At 42.8% G+C, this 20,836-nt stretch overlaps 1 protein-coding gene across 2 annotated transcripts in view; it reads right to left on the bottom strand.

Moving 5' to 3' along the window:
- The window catches only part of CACNA2D3 (calcium voltage-gated channel auxiliary subunit alpha2delta 3), a 494,630-nt gene that overhangs the window by 61,115 nt on the left and 412,679 nt on the right, over nucleotides 1–20,836 (bottom strand). The gene's annotated exons all lie outside the window — the stretch shown is intronic.

The raw sequence follows: 20,836 nt of genomic DNA, 5'->3' as shown, positions 1-20,836 counted from the left end.
CTTCTGCTTTCAATTCTAAATGCATTTATGTAGAATTAACATTTTTTTCAGTGGAACTGACTTCTATGCAAATTTACTTAGTTTTTGCAGCCACTTCTTGTGGCTGTCTCCACTGTGGGCTTACTCTCAAGTAAAAGGCTGTTATTGGTGCCATAGTTAAGGCTAAGGGGACCGTAAAGCATTGAAAGAGCTACTAGTGCATCTTGCATGACCTGCTTCCTTTCCAAGCTAAATTCCTACACTAGTCTTTCCCAGTTTGGCGAGGTCCTCTCCCCAGCAGGCTATTTATTCAGGGCCCTTTTCTGAGCCTGCTGGCCTTATGCTGTTGACCCTTGTTTTTCCAGTCTGAATAATTCATTTTAACAGATGATAAAAAACAGCAACCACGAGAATGCATCTAGTTTGGTGATAGAATTCTGACATCAAATTCTAAATTGTTTTATTACATTGGTTCTCCACAAGTTTGATTCCATGTCTTCCTCATTTTTATTTAATTTATCTCCCCCCCCCCCACGTAAGAAATTTACTTTAACTGGGCAAGATAAAGCTAGCCTTACGCGACACAGCAGAAGCCAATTGCCCTCAGTGCAACTTGCCTTCCACAAACTGGCCAGGGAAAACAAAAATACTGCAACCATTCATTTTCCGGAACAAGAGGTTTAAAGGCAGGGTCCAGGAATAGTTTCTGAGTAATACTGTGCCAACATATGGGAACTAGATAGAGACGGCTACTTTCCAATTGGCTTGAAAATGTCTCTTGTGGTGGCTGGAAAGTGTGAAGAGCCAGTAATCTGTTGGCTTCATCCATGTGGGGAACTGTTATCATGCTCCTTCAGCCACTTGGAAATGCAGAGATGAAAAAGCATGACGATGTTGGATTCCACACGTAGCTGGAACCTCTCGTTGAATGGCTCTCCTCGTGGATGAAATCCCAACACCAGGTGATATCTGCATGCTAAGGAAGAGGGAGGCAGGTTCCTAGTCCTCCAGACTTCAGCTTCAAGGACTGATAATGTGATATCTGAACTGGGTCTAAATCTCGAATGCAAGCATGTGTTGGAGGGCTGTGTAGTATCCACATCAAGGCACAAAAAACAAACAAACATCTTTTAACAACCAGCCTACACCCAGCTTATAATGGTAACATTCACAGGCCTTCCCAATGTAAGGACAAACACTATTTAATCCTGTCTGTTCTGCTGACAGAAAGCTCTTTGATCCAGCAAAGCCTTCCATGCATAGAGAGGGGAGGGGAAGGTGAATATTCTCCTTCCTCATGCAGCCCCTCCCACACCCTACCAAAAGAGCAAGATCAAAGGGGAAATGAGAAAGCAAGACCAGATCACAAGCTAAGAGTCAGGCCCAAAAAACAAGTCAAAATGCACTGGAGAGAGAATACCAAGAGAGAGAATACCACGAAAAAGACCACTGAGTCAGGAAGTGCTCTTGCTCCATTTCCTGCTCAGGCAGAGTTAATGGTCAGCCTGGGTGAAGTCAGTTCAGAAGGTTATTCCCTGAGAAGCTTTAGTGATGCTACTGTACATGGGGTGATTTAGTGATGCTACATGGGACAGTGGTCAGCTCTTCTTAACAAGATTACAGAAATCCACATTGTGAGCAGGTAACAATCTTTTCCCAGTAGTGATGTATGGAAGTGAGAGCTGGACCATCAAGAAGGCTGATCGGCGAAGAATTGATGCTTTTGAATTGTGGTGCTGGAGGAGACTCTAGAGAGTCCCACGGACTGCAAGAAGATCAAACCTATCCATTCTGAAGGAAATCAGCCCTGAGTGCTCACTGGAAGGACAGATCCTGAATCTGAGGCTCCAATACTTTGGCCACCTCATGAGAAGAGAAGACTCCCTGGAAAAGACCCTGATGTTGGGAAAGATTGAGAGCACAAGGAGAAGGGGACGACAGAGGATGAGATGGTTGGACAGTGTTCTTGAAGCTATCAGCATGAGTCTGACCAAACTGTGGGAGGCAGTGGAAGACAGGAGTGCCTGGTGTGCTCTGGTCCATGGGGTCACGAAGAGTCGGACACAACTAAACGACTAAACAACAACAACAACAACAATCTTAGAATTACTCAGGGCTTTTTTCAGCTGGAACTCACAGGAACTCAGTTCTGGCCCCTCTCAGGTGGGTGCCATTGCCATTGTAAGAGAACAAGGCAGCTGTTCATGGTGAGTTCCGGCACTTTCCCCCCCTAGAAAAATAGCACTGGAATTACTGGCCTTGGAATAAGATGGGGAAAACTTCCCTTACTAATGCACAGCAATGTAATACTTTTGAGATCGCATTTTGATGACAGGCTTCACATTAAATATGCAGAAGAGTGGTAAGTTTATAGTGGATAAATCAAAGAGACTTTATGTTTCTTATAACATCCACACTGCATGGGAAGAAATTAAAATCTGTGATGAAACAATTATACAATGGATCATCTAGAAAACATTCCATGTGCAGATTATTTTTCTACTGAATGGTACTGTGCAATGTTTGATTCCAAAGGACAATTCAAATCCTGGGACTGATTTCTGCAAAGCTTAAATTATTCTCATTTCAAAGTAATGAGGAAAAGCAAGAAATTGCTATTTTGTGTGGTGTCACTCTTAAGTGTTTTAAAGATTTTTTTTTTTTTTAAACTGGATTAAATAGGAAATAGAAGATCAGGCAGAATCAGTGGACCTGCTCCTGCTTGTCTGCATTGAGGCAGAACACCTACCATTTTAATGGAATTTTTTCTTGTTTAAAAATGGCAGGACTGGATTTATTACTATTTTCCCAGGTGTTCCTTTCTTTTTGATATCTTAAGCTTTTGGCTCATAATACAGCTGCAGCATTAACTTGCAAGGTACAGCTTAGCTATAATATTTCAGATGTGTAGCTGAGGCCATAGACTCAAACTGCATCATGATAAAATCAACAAATGTCCCATGTGATTCTTTGATGGGAGAGAACAGAAGAAAATGCTCCCACACACACTTCATGGGAGTAGTGGCTGGACCAAGAGTTTGCTTTGAAGAAACAGAACATAGCCTATCCTCTTACTCAAGCCTCTTTTATTGTTTATATGTTGTATTTTACAACCTTTTTAGGAAGACTGCATAGGGTTTTATGTGCCTTTGGAATGTCTCCCCAGAATTCATTTCCCCCAACACACTACGCTTTGAAAAGTCATTGCCATATGAAACATAATAAACGGCAATTATGAATGTTTCCTGCTTTTCAGGTCATAGTGATTTAATTGAACTGATTTTCAGAAGAATTAGCAGCACTAGTGAATGGAATACTAATTTTCTTTTGAACCTCAGTGGCAAAAACAAAGCAATGCTGCAGGATTTAGTGTGAGAAAATATATGTATATTTCTTGTGCTTCTCAAGGGCAATGAAACAAACATAGGTTTGTTTGTTTTTTAAATGTTTGGATCATCTAATGCTCTGAGAACCATTCCAGTACACACACACACACACACACACACACACACACATACACAACCCTTCTGGAGCCAGCACATTCTTCTTCTGCACATTCTACAATCCAATCCGTCAATATACCAGAGCTTCAGAGTTCAATAGCTAAACCCCAAACTGGTTAATATTTGTCAGTGTCCTACAAATCAGTTGCACTTTTAAAAGGCAGTGACTCAAACTTACAGCTCCCATGCCGTTAATTTCCTGTGCAGCCAGGTTCATGAATATAGTTGTTGCTTTTAATGGATGAGTCAGGAAACATTTCATTGATGCTGACAACATGGTAGGGGCATTAAATGGCACTGTGCTGAGCCATCTCTATTGACCAATAATAAGTGTGGGGTGGTTTCCTACCACTGTGTTTTGGGACATATGTGTTGTCATTTCCTAGCAACTAGTAGCCGACTCATTGGCCACACTGGCAGAACGCAAAAGGAAGGAGCTTATGGCAGTGCCAGCGGGTGTGCCCAGCAGCTGGCAACCTCATGCAGAGCTGGCATCCTAGGCAAACATCCCCTTTCTGCTAGAGCTCTGCTGCCCCGGGGTTCATCACTGACTATCTGGAAATAACTTACAGACTAAATGCAGATGCTTGGGAACCTAGGAAGCTGCCTTATTCTGGGTCAGACCATTGATCTGTCTAGCTCATTGACATTCACTGGCAGCAGCCCTGCAGGGTTTCTTTCCTTCTCTGATCTGAAGCCATCATGGCCTGAACCTTGGGACCTTTTGCATTTAAAGCATGTTCTCTACGACTGAGCTATGGCTCTTCCTGGTTAACTCCCTCAATTTATTTCTTTTCTTCTTCTTTTTACACCTTTGACACCAACTACCTGTTTGGACCATTTCTTACTGCATTAAAGGATGCTCTGTTGTTAGTTTCTAAGAACACAGGATGCAATCCAAACACGTCCAGCTCTCATCAGTGCTTGGATGGGAGGCCACCTAAGAGCTCTCATTGACATTGCCTCGAGGTGGGACACAAACATATTAGATAAATACAACAATAACTCTAAGAAAGGGTTGAATCCAGGAGTCTACTTTCCATTTGCAGAACAGGCTCTGATCCAGCAGAAGCTACTGTTGGAGAATGGCTAGGGGACGGGAGAGGCAATTTTTGGCCAATCTCTCCCTTCCTCTCCCTCTTCCACCCAAATTGGATTGGATTTCAATGTCTAGAATTAATAGTACATAAATAATATAAATACTAGGGCTCCAATGAAATCTGCCACCCTATTCTTGGTTAGGTGGGGTAGGGTGGGGGCACTTGCCATAGTGGTCAGAAGTAGCTCATCAGCAGCAATCTCTCCCCAGTGGCTACAACCTGCTATTCTCCCCACCACAGCTAGAATACCCCTAGAATGATGTGGCATTTTGAGGGAAGCTGAATGGATTACTGCAGGGAATTAACTGAAGAGTTCTAAGTACATTTTAACAGTTTAGACTTAATATAAAGTGGGGGGTGGGGGTGGAGAGAGGAAATTGTCACAGTTTGGCTCATTTCCTTTCCAGTCCTTTCCAAACCATCCAACCCACTGTGAAGCAGAGGGAAAACCTCCCCCAACTCTTATTTCATTTTGGCGATATGCACAGCGGAGTTCACAAGGAGGTTTGTCTTGGGTTTTGTCAGTATGCCTGTCCTTTCGGCAAAGGAAGAGGAGACATGAGCTGGAAACTTATTCATTAAAGCCTCTAGATCTTGCCCTCCTGGTGCAAAAGCATCACCCAGGGTGGCTTACAACATTCAAAACAGCAATTTCATGAAACATGATAATATAATAAAACAATCAGCCAAGGAGGTGAAACTAGCTGTCAAGACCAAGCATAAATGCAGTATTTGCCACATACTACAAAAGCCTGCGGGACGCAGGTGGCGCTGTGGGTTAAAGCCTCAGCGCCTAGGGCTTGCTGATCGAAAGGTCGGCGGTTCGAATCCCTGCGGCGGGGTGCGCTCCCGCTGCTCGGTCCCAGCGCCTGCCAACCTAGCAGTTCGAAAGCACCTCCGGGTGCAAGTAGATAAATAGGGACCGCTTACCAGCGGGAAGGTAAACGGCGTTTCCGTGTGCGGCTCTGGCTCTGGCTCTGGCTCTGGCCAGAGCAGCGATGTCACGCTGGCCACGTGACCCGGAAGTGTCTCCGGACAGCGCTGGCCCCTGGCCTCTTAAGTGAGATGGGCGCACAACCCCAGAGTCTGTCAAGACTGGCCCGTACGGGCAGGGGTACCTTTACCTTTACCTTTACCTTACAAAAGCCTGCTGGAATAAAATGGTCTAATAAATGATGAATAACAGTGACCTGGGAATGATCGGAGTTCTAGTCCATTATCTTTTGGGCACCCAAGTATGGAGAAGGTTGCATTACATGAACACAGGGAAGATGGGAAGCAGGACCTACAACCTTTCATGCATCTATATCTCTAAAAGATATATTGTATATATTCATACCAGTAGATATATTAATATGTTCTAAATCAATATTTTATTTTTAAAAGTTTCACCTATCTGCATAAAGATGCTTTAGAATCACTCACTCACTCACTCATTCAGAGACTTATTTGCTGGGCTACCAAAATTGTTAGCTACTTCAACATGATATAAAAAGCAAGTTTCGGTATGTCCTGATTCCTAGAAAAAAATCTGACAATGTACTTATCTTCCTAAAAATGGTACCTATGAAATTCAGTCCAAAATAATTGAGGTAATTTACCACTCTAAAAGCTGAACTATGATACAAGCATAGTCCGAGTAAACTTGGTTGTTGAGAAAGTCACCACCCTCTAAAGTGAAAAAAGTTAATGTGCAGATCTGTCTGAAAAAGAGCCACAAATCAATGCTAGATATATTTGTATGGGCAGCATACAACAAGAACAACAACCTCATAAAAAGCACTACTCAACACATGTTGAGAAAAAGTTTCTTCAAGGACTAATGTTACATGTTCTGTATAAAAATATGGGCAGTTCGGTGCTGGCAAATGCCAGCTGTCCCATGACAAAAGCACAGATTTTGGAGGTACTGGGGAAACAAATGTGCATTTATTACACATATACCAGCAATTACGTACAAAGATCCCACATAGTTTGTATGAAAATGCATGTTCCTGTATTTTTATAATAAGGATGCTGGCATTTATAGAGATTAGCTGTTAAGAGTAAATTCCTTTAAAGCAGCTTACTCGTTTGTTGTCATTATCTACTGCTAGTCATTCATTCATTTAATATTTGTTTTTAAAAATGCAGCAGTTTCTAATCTGTGCAGAAGATAGCACCACACTAAATTGTTCAGTGATACTCAATGTTCAATATAAACATAAAGTACTTACTGGGTTGGCTAAGAGCCATCTATCCTGAAGTACCCTGATCTTTAGTTCTAAGCCATGTTGAAACAAGAAGTCATTAATTCAATCGCAGCAAGATTTTAATGTAAACTGCAATGCTGAGATTTCCCTTTTTCTAATCTACCTTCATCCTGTAGCCTCTCAAAGCAGGGCAGGGTTGTGCATATCTTTCTTTTTAAAGGACAGAGCAGTTGTGTTTATACAGCTTCTCAGAAAGATAATTGTAGGTGTGCCTGGTAAGATTCTATTGAAATCAATTTTCAATGGTGCACTTATAATAACTACATACTGGGAGGATCATTGTAAAAACCTGCAGTTTAAAAATATATATATGAGATATATATCAGAATAGATGAATAAAAGAATAAGTTAAGACAATTTGGAGTATGCAGGGAAGGACAAAAATAAATGTAAGGAACTGCAGAAAGAGGGAGAAGGGGGTTGAAACTGAAAATTGTAAAACTTGGCAAAATAATTGTAATGTATATGTATAAATGAAAATCACACACACACACTACATACTGATAGCCTCTTGGTTTAAAATAATTTATCATTTCATTGGTACATGGTAAAATGGGGAAGCAGAAGACATGATCCCCAGAACTGATCCACTGATCCTCTAATCTACTGAAATCTATAAGCTGCGACATGATTTACACCCTATGCCCTTTTAAAACGTGTTGGGGAGTTATTGGGTTGTTGTTTTTATTTTGATTATGTATTCTGTGGTTTTATATTCTGATTTTATTCTGTGAATGACCCTGAGACCTGCAGGCATAGGGTGGTATATAAATAATAATAATAAATAATAATAATAATAATAATGTGCAGTGAAAATATGGAACACATTAGCCAGGCTGAAATAGGTCACAACTAATACACCATACTCTTTGTAACTTGCCAAAATTGCAAACAACCAACTTAAGTCCATAATGGTGGAGAAGCAATGTTTTCCCTATACCCTTTTGGTGTGATGCTAGAGCAGGCATAGGCAAACTCGGCCCTCCAGATTTTTTGGGACTATAACTCCCATCATCCCTAGCTAACAGAACCAGTGGTCAGGGATGATGGGAATTGTAGTCTCAAAACATCTGGAGGGCCGAGTTTGCCTATGCCTGGGCTAGAGCATGAAAGAAGCCTAGGAACTGACATACAGTAGATTACATTCTATGATTCATCAGTTGTTACACTGAGAAACCCATCACATTTACAAAAAGAAAAACACACACCAATAAACAAATTTTAGAAAGGGGCAAGATTAGATGTAGACACACAAAGCATTTTTTTAAAAAAACAAACAAACACCAAGACTCCTTGTGCTCCGCTCCCCCTTTCTTACCACCCAGGATGGCCCTGCCTTCTGCCTGCCCCTCAGAGTCAGCACATCACACAGGGCTGGGTTTCCTCCTCCTCACCCACTCACCAGCAGCCACTGCAAGCTGCCCAAGGGAGGAGGCCAGCAGCGGAGACCATAGAGATGTCTTGGAGAGGCGACAGGATGCTTCCTCACAGCTGCTACCACTGCTCAGGACAAGCGGTAGCAGTACTGGCAGGGGGAATAGGGACACTCTAGGGTCAAATCAGACGGCTTTCATAATTCCAGCACTGTTCCTGGAAAATCGGGATACTTGAAACATATGGTAAACACTGTAAATAATTATTCAATGGGGTGGCGTGAGCAGACACCTCTCTTTGGGGCAGCTCAGAGACCAGCGGAGGTGGCAGCTGCTGCCTGGAGGATTCCCAAGGAGAAGGAAGAGAAGGCTGAGGGAACACATCACAAGGGAGGGTGTTTGAAAAGGGGTGAGGGGCCGCCAACTCTGCAGGCAAGACATAACGGTCCTGAGGCTTGAAGCATGTTTCCCCAAAGGGAAGCCTCAGAAAGAATGTAGTTGGAGCTGTGGACTCAAAAAGGCTGAAAACCTCTGCCCTAGGGAGAGCATTCTTCCTAAAATATCTAGATTTTTCACTACTCACATCTTAGCATCCCTTGGTTCAGTTATTAGAAATAACATGTTCCAGAATTGCTCAACTTCTCTGTCACCATGTGTGCAATACAGACAACTGCACTTATTAGGGACATTAAGGTAAAGGTAAAGGTATCCCTGCCCGTACGGGCCAGTCTTGACAGACTCTGGGGTTGTGCGCCCATCTCACTTAAGAGGCCAGGGGCCAGCGCTGTCCAGAGACACTTCCGGGTCACGTGGCCAGCGTGACATCGCTGCTCTGGCCAGAGCCAGAGCCGCACACGGAAACGCCGTTTACCTTCCCGCTTGTAAGCGGTCCCTATTTATCTACTTGCACCCGGAGGTGCTTTCGAACTGCTAGGTTGGCAGGCGCTGGGACCGAACGACGGGAGCGCACCCCGCCGCAGGGATTCGAACCACCGACCTTTCGATCGGCAAGCCCTAGGCACTGAGGCTTTTACCCACAGCGCCACCTGCGTCCCTATTAGGGACATTAGAGTAGCCTTTATGTTCGTGTCCATTGACACTCCCTTTTGAATATACTTTTTGATGCAGCACCCATTCATTCTTTTCCCAAATGTGACTGAATTCAACTGTGCTTCCCTGATAGCAGAAGAGGCTGAGAGTGCCTGATGATTTTACCTGCCAAATTACTAAAATATATCTAGGCATTTCTACTGGTGAAACACTATACACCGTCCCTGGGCTTAAACGAAAGCAGATTCCACAGCATTCTTGCTGTTTTCGTAAACGTGTGCTTTGCAATAGATTTTCTTTATAAAACAAACCCCATAGTGGCCTGCTTTGGAAGTGTTCGACAGCAAAATCAGTATAATTCATCCTCAATTGAGTGTTCCAAGGATTTATTATTTCTGACAACAGCACAATTGTGGTACATGTGGTGAAGAATGAGAAGTTCACCCATATACCTTGCTTTCCTCTCCGCCTTCATATATTTATATACATATATATATAAGTTTTCTGTGGGTGGAAAAGAATTTTTAAAACATGGTGGGCACAGGCTAAAAAAATCTGCTTGTAGTTAAGAAATATGCCAAAAGCTCTCTAGGATGTTGTGGCAGATATAAAACTCACTGCGCTGTCTGCTACATCAGTTGAAACAGAAGGTTAAAAAAAAAAATTGCTGGAGGAAGAGGAATGGAGACACAGGAACAGCAGCCTGCTGTATATTGCCTTGTAAAACATACCTGTCATTGAAATGAAGAACAGCAGCAGCAAGCAGAGGTATCCCATGTCGTTCATGCTTGATAGCATCATATGGAAAGTGTTTGCCCCCTCTGTGCACCATTTGGGAAATGTCATAGAGAGCAGTAACACGGATATTCCTGTTTCTGCCTGGCTATTATACTCACATACACTACGTGGCTACGACAGCTACTGATCACTAAAGAGGACCACTAGGTAGCATTCACCATTAAAGGGTATAGAGAGCATAGGGAGTGTGTGACATTGAACAAGTGGGACTCTCTCCCTCTGGTTTCCTACCCACCTTCAACTGTCAGTCAACATTCTGCGGCCATGGGAATGCTCAGACCACAATGGGTTACTTTGCTTCTCCTTGCCCCTCAGGTTCTTACCCAACCTTTCTGTACTTCTGCAAATGTTGGGGTCTCCTCAAGCTTGCTGATACTTGCCTCCTATGTAGAGGGTCTCAATTTGGCAATGTAAGTAAGCCAGACTTGGAGAGTTTAGTTCAGTGTTAGCGCGCGCGCACACACACACACACAATGAAATGTTTGGGCTTTGGTACATCTTTCAAGCACTTATTTCAAAGGAATGTCATCTCATGGGGAAACTGCGACATCCATCTAAGCAGATCTCAAATAGTCTATTCAATAAAAATCTGTAGGGAAAGATGTCTTGATGCTCTCCACTATATGGCCATTTCCCACTCATGTGCTTGTTTATATTTTTATGTAGGCCTACTACTGATCAACGTATGTGAAATTCTTTTTGTGTATGCAAGAATAAAACAAATCACAGAAGCCAGTATTTTGAATCTGAAGGTTTTTTGTTTTTTTAAAAAAGGCTAAAAAAAACCCTATTATAAAGGCTTTGCATCCTTTCCCCCTTTTTTTTAGATTGATACTTTGCTTAAAAAAGATTGGGCACCCAACCCTCTCAAAACAACTCCATAGCCACTCTAAGATAGAATGTATACATTATTTCATTATCATTGTATGAGATTGACAAATGTAATGCCATAATTTAGAACAACCGCATAGCTACCAACTTGCAAAAAAGAAAAGCACCAAGACCAAGACAACATTGGAATCTTCTTTGATGTAGCCATGGATAATGTGGGCTATCCATCATAAGTGAAAATGAAATTGAGTAAAATGTATAGCCTTTGAGAAGAAATGATCTAAAATATCTAAATAAAACAACATGTAAACCCTGCGCTTAATCTCAGACATGCTTTTCTAATTCTTCCTTTTTCTTGATCCCTTTTGTTTCTATTACTTTTATTTAAAGTGTCATCTGCTTCTATTTACTGCAACAATATGAAGTCACTAATTAACTTTAATCATGCTTATCTGCCCGACATTTTCTCTGTATCTGCAAAAGGATGCACAGCACACACAACTCTGTATGTAAGCGGAGAGTTGATTGAAAAATTGAAACCTGTTTTTGCTGCCATCGCTAAATAGGCAGATACATGAAATTTGATTTAAAGTCTCTGGCTACTACTTTATTTAACTTGCAATTAAATGTAAGCTAACCCAGTCTCTCATTTCCCTGGGGTAGTACCAGACTCACAAGGCCCCCTTTCCCGCAAACCAAAATGCTGGTGCGTAGGGGAGCCTAGCTAGTGTAGGAAAGGATTCTTGTATCTGGGCCAGATCACCGAAAAGCATGCCCTATGTATTTATATCCCACCTTCAAATGCTTATGGCTCTCCTTGCGCCACAAAGAGACCCAAATTTTGGGACTATCATACCAAGTTGCTCTTAATGAGTCATGGTTTTTAAAAACAAGTGAATGGATTCAAGCTGATTCTCCCAATGGAATTCGAAGTATAACCTCAAGCTAAGTAGCAGCAGAGCCAGTAAATAAACTTTGTTGCATCCAGTATAGAATAGAATATATAAGACTTCTTTGCATAATATTGGAAAGATCTCATCATCAAACCCCCAATTTGCTTCCCAGGATCTAATGGCTTAAATTTTAAAGGGATTGGGGGGTGGGGTGGGGAGAACCAAATTATTTTACCTACCGGTAGCAGTCGAAGAAACCCGATCCAAGTCCATTGAAGCCCAAAGACTAAAATTATTCAAAGTTTTGGACTGAGTCCAGCAGTAATATAATATGATCTCCTATTAACCCACTGGAAGCAGTTGGTATGTCTCTCACTAATCACCAAGCCACTTAACAAGGAGGAAGCAGAAACCCTGTATTTTAAACTCTCTCTGACATATAGTTCAACATTCTCTTTGAATAAGGGATCTTGGAACATTAATACAAAGTTCATTTAGAAAGCTCTGAGAAATAGAAGCTTTAGAGATCTTTGTTTCATGACACAATACATGCAAATACATATTACGGATGTCCTTGTTTTATGTCCGGAAAAGCCACTTAAGCAGCAGACGGTTGGGATTGAAGAGTCAGTTTGGGAAAGTGTTTAACCCATTTGGGGACTGATTTCATAGCTCCAAATCATCCCCAAACTTCTTTCCCCCAAAATTCAAATGTGCATTTTGGAATCGACAAGGGGAATTGCTTGGAAGGGTGTGTTTAGTATGGAGAAATGATTGTGCAGAAAAGATTAAGCACTACTCCAAACATCTTGTCACTAAGTGGCTTTTTCAGGGTGGGTGGGGACAGTGTTATCCAGTGCTTTATTTGAAAAAAAGGAGGTGCCAGTACGCACCCCTCCCCCTACCCGCTTTGCCTATCTCCTCCTCCACCACTGCTTCCTGCCCCCACCCCCTGAGACATTTTGGCACGACCCACCAAAGCGGGTTTACCACGAAGTGGTGCGGCTAGAGCAGCCTGTGCAGCAAGGAAAGGAGGGAAAGAAGTGTTGGCTGTTCTAACCCTGCCACGTTGTGATCGAGCAAAGCAGACCTCCTCTACCACAAAGTGGCATGGCTAGAGCAGCCCGGCTAAACAAAGGAAGAAGGGGAAAATGTCAGCTGCTCTAGCCACACCACTTTCTGGTAGGCCCACTTTGTCATGTTGCACCAAAATGGCTCCAGGGAAGCCACGGGGGAGTAGGCGAAAAGAAACTCCTGGTGTTATCAAGGTTTGGCTACACATGTTTACTCTTAGCTCCTACTTTCTAAACACAATGCATCTCCAGGAAAGCATTTGTTAGGCAAGTGTTCACATAACGAGCTGATGATTTCCATCATTTCCTATAGAAAAATAAAAAAAAATGTCCAGTAGCACAATTTTTAATTTTTATTTATTTAAAAAACATATATATTTCGACTGCGTCAGACCAACATGGCTACCTACCTGAATCTAATTCCTATAGGAACACTTCTAATCCATCCTTTCCCCCCTCTATGCTTTCTGCCTGAAACTACTGCAGCCAATCAGCAAAAGCCGAACAAAAATTGATTTGTCTGATCTCTCCTGTTCCCTGATTTCTCCAATCTCTTTCACTCCCTCCATGGTTTCTGCCTTAAATGTTTGCCGCCCACCAAACAAGTAAGGAAAGGAGCAAACATTGGCTATTCAGATATGCGATTCAACCACTGGTGTAGCGAGGTTTGGGTATAACTTTGTGTTTGGCTGAGATTTCAGATGATGAGTGTTCTGATAGCAGGACCTGCATGCACTTTTCCCGGACTTCAGAAGCTTCAGATAGTGTCTTCTGTATTAATTTTTGAACATTTGCTGAAACCTTTTTATGCGGTTAGGCTTAAGGGGGGGGGGAGGGAATCTATTTCTGTAATAGTCAGTGAGCTGTGATTTAAGGGGGGGGGTTGTGTGTGGTTTTTATTGTATATATAATTGTTGTAAACCGTTCTGATACTATTTATGAAATTGTGGTATATAAGTATTTTTAAAAACAAATAAATCAAACAGTGCAAAGGCAGCAGCTTGTGGTTGCTGACCAGTTTGAATCTTGAAGATCGTATTACAACAGTCCTCAAAGGGACGCACTGGCTGCCAAGGTGCTACTAAGCCAAATAAGTAATCACTTATAATGTCCTACACAACTTAGGACCTAGATATTGGAAGGAACATATTCTAACACACTAGCCTGATAGTGCACTAAGATCAGGTCTGCCGGGTTTTTCTACATCCTAGGGACAACCATTATGGTCTATGCACCTGTTACTTCTAGATATGCTTAGTGCTTTTTTTCTGGGGGGATGCAGACCCCTAAATATTTTGTGAATCTAACGGGAGAAGAAACTAATTTTTAAAAACTTTTTAGTTTCTTCTCTAGCATGATGAATCATCAGTTCTGTTGCTACCCCCAATGGCGGCCTCATTTCCTGTCACTGTGTTTTCTGAGTCTCATTTCTTTTTCATTTTTCTTTGTTTGTATGCTCGTTCCTTTTTTCTATTTTTTTGTATATTTGATGTGTGTATGTATATGCAATATCAAAATAAAATTAAAAAAGAGAGTACCCCTAAACATTTTTAAAGAAAAAACAAACACTGTGCTTACTGTAATTTGCTTTTTGTGGGGGTCACCCTTGAATTTGGTCCGGAAGCAGCAGCAATTGCAAAATGCTGCTTCATAACTGCTCTCTGGAGCAACTTATCAGCAACATATGATACCTTTGTTTAAAGCATTGTGATGACTGCCAATCTGATCCTATTTTAAGTATTATTGTCGTGAAATGTTTTACTGGTGACTGGATTTTCAAATAGTTGTACAAACATCAAAATTTGTGTAAAAGGTTGCAAAGAGCAGCCACAGAGATGATATGCTCCATCTCTGTAGCTAATCAATGGGGTGCCTTCAATAGAGAGGTAAAACTGAAACAGAGTTTTAAGCCTATTGCCAATTTTACCTGCGCTGTGAAGTGGCTTCTCCCTACTTGCTGCAGATACAAGGCTAGTACTTGTCAGTTTCACTGCTGCTCTCTGCAGCCTGTCCACACAACTTCTCTGAATTTATGACATTCTATTCAACCCACAAAGGCTGCAAAGAATGACTCTGAAACTGACAGGCTCAATTCAGAATAATTCCCCATAGACGTAAAACTGACAAGGGGTTTCATATATATTGTCAATTACTTTTCTACTATTAAGGAACCGCTCAGTTCCACTGCTGCTCTTTGTGGCCCTTGAATTGGGACTACTTAATATGGAATTAACTCCTAACTTTCCAGAACTGGCAGCTGGTTGGTGAGGGGGGGGGGATGCACACCTGCACTGAACTTGTTTGGAAATGTTGAAGATATCGGAGACAGCACTCCTCTGGATATCTGACACCCAAGGTTGGACCAACAGAAAACTCTCAACAACATATAAGGGACAATTCTGTACATGCCTAGTTTAAGCAGTTAAATAACAGTTGCCAGACTACATTAGAATACCAAAAGGAAGCTTGCTATTTTTTAAGTGACCAGCTTAAAAGAGTAGTTTTCAAGATTATTCTTTTTTGTGCTCACAAGTTTACATTAGAGTTTTATCACAAAGGATAGGTAGGGTGGGGGAGGGAGGGGAAAAAAAGGAAAATTAAAGAGCACAGGAACATCTGTGTACCCATTTTTATTGCCAATACCCTCAACAGGAAGACAGAAATAGCCACATAGGAATAAAAGGTAACTTGACAGCTCTAATCATATGTTGCCAGAAGATGGACCAAGTAGGAAGGTTTGACTAAAGAGGAAAAAACAACAACAACAACCAAAGGGTAATAATTTCTTCTACCACAACTCAAGAGTGCATCAAACAAGGCCTGTATTATTGTTGGAAAGGAACCTCACACAGTGCTGTAACTTTTCACTGACCCTGCTCTGTGAACATCTTTTCAATTTGTTAGTGCTAAAAATAACACAATTGTAGTTGCAAAGGATTACCCAAACTAAGAGAGGCAGTTGAGAGGCGTTCTTTAAAGCTTCCATTCTGTAGCACAGAGAGCTGCAGGATCTTGGGAAAAACACCTGGCTTGGAAGACTCGTCTTCAAGACAATGGTTATAAAAACAATTTGCCATCAAATAGATATGCAAGCCAAAGGAAATGTTTACTAAGCCTATAGAGAATTGTGAGCCGAGAAAAACCATAAAAGCCACAGCAGGAAGCAATAATATCTATATTACTGTTCTGTATCATACATCCCGTTCAAGACTCATGGGTGGAGCCTGGTGACAGTCATCATAATGAGAAGAGATGGGCTATGTCAAGAGTGGAGGGAATTTTATTTGTAGAAATTAATACAATGAAGCAGCACATCAGAACTTTTAGGTTGCCACAGATACTAGCAGCAAAATATTTTGACCCAACATTCACGTCTAGGTTAAATGCAGAAAATGTGGGTTGAAGAGTTTTGTTGAGTTTTGTTGTTCACCAGCTCACACTTCAGATCACATTAATCACACTTCCGTCAAAAATAGGGCAAAGCAAATGCAGGTAATGGCTATTATTGTCTACTTCATTATGTGCCAGCCTTCTAGAGATCCATTCAGCCTACAACTTCAATACAAGATGTCATCTTGTATGAGACATCTTGTATTGAAGTTGTAGGTTTTGGAATAAACCCCCTCCTGAGATCTGCAATCTCACTTCTTTATTGGCCTTCCAGGGGTGTGCAAAACACTTACCCCCCCCCCCATTTGGCCTTTGGTTTAGCTGGCTAGAGTTACTTGGTTCTACTAGCTTTTCTGTTTTTGTTGGCTGTTGGGATAATTCATTTGTGGTATACCAGCTTGAGTGTGGAAGCATCATCCTAATCCACACAGAATATTCAAATAGACTCATCTATTCATGGTCTTGCGTTTACATCTGACTTTTTTCGATCATGGGACTAAGGTGGCCTGATGCCATGAGCCCCACAGCACTGTGGGATTGAGTTTGGGTTGGCAGACCCTGATGAAGAAGCAGAAAGAAACAGAGGGGGAGCTTAGCTGAACTGGAAGAACCTGGGTTGGAGGAGGGGGGGGGTTCCTCTATTTCTATCCCAACTTCAATTGCTTTAGAAGGGGAAGCAGAGATGCCAGCTCTCCCCTCCAAACTTTCTGCAGAGAGGGACATCTCAGCGGAGGCTGGGGAGTGCTCTGATCAGCCAAGGAGGTGAGCTGAATAGGCAGCAGCAGTAACTGAACTCCTGAGCAGGAGAGGATACCCTTTTGGCCTAGAACCAGGCACTGCCTTCACAGATGGCAGCAGAGCTGCCCTGATGGATTGTGCACGTGCAATCCCACCAGGTGAGGTAGTCTCGCAAGGGTGCATGCCACTCATCTTTAAAACCTTGACAGGAGAGGTGTGGAAACACCCATCACTTGTGTCCCGTTCTGAACTTTTTGCCCTGCCCTTGAACTCCTGAACCATAACTCCTGAGAATTCTGTCTGTTGTCAAGCATGTACCATTGCTTGCTCGATTACTTCCAAATAAGAGCCTCTGTCTGTGTACTTTGCGCAGGAGTCAAGAAGAAGAAGAGGAGGAGTTTGGATTTGATATCCAGCTTTATCATTACCCTAAGGAGTCTCAAAGCTGCTAACAATATCCTTTCCCTTCCTCCTCCACAACAAACACTCTGTGAGGTGAGTGAGGCTGAGAGACTTCAGAGATGTGTGACTAGCCCAAGGTCACCCAGCAGCTGCATGTGGAGGAGTGGGGAAGCGAATCCAGTTCACCAGATTATGAATCCACTGCTCTTAATCACTACACCACACTGGCTCAAGACACATACATGTCACTGTCTATCCAAGGACTACCTAGACTCAAGCCTACTGAAGTTCAAAAGTGGTGGCCCCATGTCCCTTCAGACCACACCCTGTGACAATAAGGCATGCCCCAGTTAACACTTCCCTATTATATACCTCGAAGCTACAAACATGAGTCTGACCAAACTGCGGGAGGCAGTGGAAGACAGGAGTGCCTGGCGTGCTCTGGTCCATGGGGTCACGAAGAGTCGGACACGACTAAACGACTAAACAACAACATTATATACCTGCATCTGAAGAAGACAAGTAAGGTTCCAATAGGACAGTAGGAATCCACACAGTACAATGCCAGCGATGTATTGACCTTCAAGTGCATACCCATTTTAGGAAACAGGGAGTTTGAAGCCCAGCTTGAGTGCTGCACAATCTACATTCACAGGATTCCAGTAGAGTCATTTGCCCTTCAGTGTCCGCAACATATCACTCATCAAGAGCATTATGAGCTAAACTCTAGCAGATGCTACAATAGCAGAACAAACATTTGGATGAGAAATCATATTGAGTGAATGCAATGTCCCAGCCCATGTTCAGCTTGGCCCACTTTCCCTTAGCGTCATCAGATCTGGTACCAGATGCAGCACCTCAGAGAAAAGAGGAGGGACAACAGAAAAGGTGCCAGGAAATTTTTCTGATGGAAGTGCATGCAGTATTGGTGACTAGCCTTTCTATCAGCTCTGAAATACAGTGGTGCCCCGCAAGACGAACGCCTCGCAAGACGGAAAACCCGCTAGACGAAAGGGTTTTCCGTTTTGGAGGCGCTTCGCAAAACGAATTTCCCTATGGGCTTGCTTCGCAAGATGAAAATGTCTTACGAGTTCCTGCGGGGTTTTTTCCCCTTCCCCCCCCCTTTTCCTAAGCCCTAAGCTGTTTATCAGCTGATCCGCTGATAAGCCGCTTATCAGCTGATCCGCTAAAAGCCGCTAAACCGCTAATAGCGCTAATCCGCTAAGCTGTCAATGGGCTTGCTTCGCAAGACGAAAAAACCGCTATACGAAGAGCCTCACGGAACGGATTAATTTCGTCTTGCGAGGCACCACTGTACTAAAATATAAACTATATCTTAATTAGCTACCAAAAGTTTCTAATTGTGTTTTGCGATAATCCAGACTAGAACAGTTATAGATTCATAGAATTGTAGAGTTGGAAGCGATCCTGAGGGTCATCTAGTCCAACCCCCTGCAGTGCAAGAATCTCAACACACAGTCCCCCATCCAACTTGAAACCATACCAGACCCTGCTTAGCTCTGCAAATGTAGTAGCAGTTTTATTGCTGCTCCATTCCGCAGACAACAGAATAAATGGGAGACCTGCAAAGGGTGTGTTTGATAGATTCCCTGCTGAGACCACTCAGTCCATTTCAGTAGAGTAAAGCAGTTTCCCAACTTTTTTTTTTTTTACTGTGGCCCTCTTCTGATCTTCTCTCCTTCCGGTGCCCCCCATGGGCGTAGCCAAGGGGGGCAGACAGCTACCACCCATAAGTAAAATCAATACAAATCAAATCAATACATATTTGAGGTTCTGCCCCCCTAACAAAAGCCTGCCCCCTAACAAAAATCATGACTATGCCCATGCTCCCCCCATCCTACCATTAGAAAAGCTATTTAAATGTTTTGTTTGTAAACAGAAGATGTTTTATTTATAATTATTATAATTTATACAAAATACAATGGCATAAAATGATAGGAACAGAATGAAATATTGTTGAAGCACAAAAACAGAATCATGGAGCTGGAAGGGACCCCAAGAGTCACCTCCCTGCAATGTAGGAAACTCTGCTAAAACATGCATGACAGATGGCCATCCAACGTCTGATTATAAACCTCCAAGGAGAGTCCAGAGCCTCCCGAGGGAGATCCATCTTCCATGTGTTATAAAAAGTAAACCACACTTATTTGACCCCAGTTATTTGACACAGAGGGAGAAACCTACAGATACAGCCCAAAAGCTGCACAGGGAGTTTTATATATATGGGAGAATTTTAAAAAGCCATTGTTCCTCACTTAACCTGGTGCAAAAAGATCTTGTTATCCGGAGCAGGCCTGGTTGCCTAGATAAAACACTATAGCTCCACACACCCTTACCTGGGAGTAAGGCCCACTGAACTCAGTGCGGCTTTCTTCTGAGTAGACAGTTATTTACTAGATGCAAGTCAGCAGCACCAGACGATCCTGCTTGGCTAGGCACTGGGGTAGATTTCATCCTGCACCTTGCAGAGTTGCGCCAACACTGCCAATGGGCCCTGCTCCACTCAGCAACATCTGAAGGCCCTGATGGATTGCACCCTGCACCTTGCAAAGTCAGGCCCAGGCTGCCACTGGACCCAGCAATGGCGGCAGCAACAAGCAGCTCCGGCTTGCTCAGCCCTACCCATTGCTACCCCACCACTGAACTTACCTAACCTAGGGGCTCTAGATTGCGGGCTCTACTGGTCAAAATGGGAGCCTCAACGATCACCCTCTCCCACCAGAAACACACCAGGACTGCTCCATGGAAATGCAAAAATGACTGCTAGGCCCTGGTGGGCCGCCCCCTTACCCACTTCTGATTCGCCAAGCAGATAGCCAGCCAATCAGGATTTTTTAAAAAAATGGATTTCCCCCTTTCACTTCTCATTTCCCTGGAATAGAGTATGGCGGGCTGTGAATTTTACATCTGGTGAATTAGGGAAGACTAATGGACCTGGGAGGCCCAGGTAAATCTCCTATAAAACACACCCGTTATGTAAATATCAGTTTCATTTTAGCACTCTGCTGAATCTTCTGTGAAAATGGCAGCCAGATTTCACTGGAAACGTGAAGTTGTGGGACTGTAGAAGGAAGTATTATATTAAGAATTAAGAGAAATGACTGGATCCATTGGGCCACAATTCTTCCCAGCCCACACCTTGAGAGCCCTCTGGGCACCCAACCCCACCCCATTCACCAGTGGAGAAACTGTTTCTAGCATTTTTGTATTAGGGGCTGGTCCTGTTCTTTATGTGACCCAAGCACTTATTCAGAGGTTTGGTAGGGAATTAGGAGGAAGAAGTTGGGTGTTTTCCTCCTGTTCCCTCAATGGCAACCTAACCGCATAAGTGAAAGTGATGATGAGTTATGTCAGGCATGTTCAGCAGCAGTGGCACAAGTCACTGTACCCACAACTGCAGCATAAAGCTAATCCATATATCAGTTAAGGCTGT

This window comes from Podarcis cretensis, assembly GCF_951804945.1.
Source record: "Podarcis cretensis genome assembly, chromosome: 2".
Taxonomy (NCBI): Eukaryota; Metazoa; Chordata; class Lepidosauria; order Squamata; family Lacertidae; genus Podarcis; species Podarcis cretensis.
Note: the sequence above shows the minus strand (reverse complement) of the source record. Positions and strands in the feature narration are given on the sequence as shown.